Source organism: Protopterus annectens, chromosome 13.part0 (genome assembly GCF_019279795.1).
Source record: "Protopterus annectens isolate FY-2018-M chromosome 13.part0, PAN1.0, whole genome shotgun sequence".
Lineage (NCBI taxonomy): Eukaryota > Metazoa > Chordata > Ceratodontiformes > Protopteridae > Protopterus > Protopterus annectens.
Genome location: NC_056747.1, coordinates 1,314,711,811 through 1,314,714,073, shown reverse-complemented (window position 1 = coordinate 1,314,714,073; position 2,263 = coordinate 1,314,711,811). Strand labels below are relative to the sequence as shown.

At 39.4% G+C, this 2,263-nt stretch overlaps 1 pseudogene; it reads left to right on the top strand.

The window, feature by feature from the left end:
- The first annotated feature begins 905 nt into the window (after positions 1 to 905).
- On the top strand, positions 906 to 1,919 carry LOC122788057 (annotated as a pseudogene).
- Positions 1,920 to 2,263: the final 344 nt, after the last annotated feature.

The window sequence follows — 2,263 nt, the reverse complement described above, 5'->3', positions numbered from 1 at the left end:
ATGATTATAGTTTGAGCCGGCATGTTCTCATCAGCACTATGACTGAAGTGTGTCCTTATTGCAAGGCTCTGAAATTTAATGTAGAAATTAAAGGAATGTGTTGCGCTGCCAGAAAAATTAAACTGCCTCAACTTGGGGAACTGCCAGAGCCATTAAAAACTTTGCTTGCCGGATATACCGGTGAATCAAAGCATTTCCTATCTAACATCAAGAAATACAACTCATGCTTCCAAATGACGTCGTTCAGCACAGAAATCGTAACAGCTCAATTCATGCCAACTTTCAAAGTGAAAGGACAAATTTATCATAAAGCCGGCTCCCTGCTTCCATTCCCAGATGGTCAACATAAATTCCTACAAATGTATTTTATCGGTGATGGCAATGATGAATTGAATGCATGCTGCAGAATTTCTACCGGCATACAAAGGCCCATCGTTTCCCAACTGCAAGAGCTTCTTCACGAAAAAAACAATTTAGTGCGTTTGTTCAAAACAGCAATTGACATGATGCCATCTGATACCTACAAGATTGTTATTCATGCTGACAAAACGCCTGCTGGAGAACATGTGCGAAGATTCAGTGCTCCAACTATAAACAAAGTGGCAATTGTTATAGTCAGAGATCAATTCCAACCTAGAGATATTGTTCTTCATTGGAGAAATGATCAGCTGACAACAGTTGCAGAAACTCATCAATGCTACGATGCCCTGCAATATCCAATCATTTTTTGGGATGGTGCTGATGGATATCACTTCAACGTTAAGATGATAAATCCAGTCAGTGGCGAAGAAACAAATATGAAATGCAGAGCAATGAACTATTATTCATACCAATTAATGATTTGAGAGAATGAAGACAATCACATTTTAAAATGCCTTCAATTGTTTCACCAATACATCGTAGATATGTATGCAAAAATTGAAACAGAATGTTTGATATTCATCCATTTGAATCAGACCAAGCTTCGCTCTGAAGAATACGTTCATTTGCGAGATGCAGTTGTAAATGACGGTAATACAACTAACGTTGGAAGACTAACAATTTTGCCATCTTCATATACAGGCAGACCACATCATATGCATAAGTACGCTCAAGATGCAATTGCATATGTTCATCACTACGAGCATCCAGAACTATTCATTACATTCACATGCAATCCAGCTTGGGACGATATACAACAGCTCTTACTTTCTGGGCAATCGCCAGTGGATAGGCATGATATCACAGCACGTGTTTTCAGACAGAAGCTGAAATCGCTGATGGATTTCATGGTAAAACATGAAGTGTTTGGCTGTGTGCACTGCTGGATGTACTCAGTGGAATGGCAAAAGAGAGGATTGCCACACGCACATATACTAATCTGGCTCTATAACAAAATCACTTCAAATGAAATCGACGATGTAATATGCACTGAAATACCCGATGCCGACATCGATAAGGATTTGCATGAAGTTGTGACGAAAAATATGATACATGGACCTTGCGGTACACTGAATCTAAATTCACCATGCATGATAGATGGAAAATGCTCTAAGCGATATCCTCGAGCATTAGTATCCAACACAGTTACAGGAAATGATGGATATCCTTTATACAGAAGAAGATCAGCAGAAGATGGAGGTAAATTAGCAACCATACAAATGCAAAACGGTGACCTCGAACTAGATAACCGGTGGGTTGTTCCATATTGCCTTTGCTATCAAAAACATACAAAGCGCACATAAACGTGGAATACTGTAACTCCATTAAATCGATCAAATACATTTGTAAGTACGTGAATAAAGGCAGCGACATGGCAATTTTTGGTGTGCAACCAGAAAGAAGTGATAGGAATGCGGTTGTGCATATTGATGAAATCACACAGTATCAGGCTGGAAGATACATAAGCAGCAATGAAGTTGTATGGCGAATTCTTTAATTTCCCATACATGAACAAAGTCCAGCTGTTGTTCACTTAGCAGTACATCTAGAAAATGGACAATGCATTTATTTCACAGCTGCAAATGTGCAACAAATAGCCCTGAATCCACCGGCTACAACGTTAACTGCTTTCTTCACGTTATGTCAAAATGACGCGTTTGCAAAAACACTGCTGTATTTGGAAGTGTCTACGTATTACACATGGAATGCAAGTAGAAAATCATTTGAATGACGCAAACGAGGAGAGCGAGCCGACAAACAACCTGGCATATTCAATGAAACTACGATAGGCAGACTGTACACCATGCATCCCAATCAAGATGAATGCTTCTTTCTTCGCATG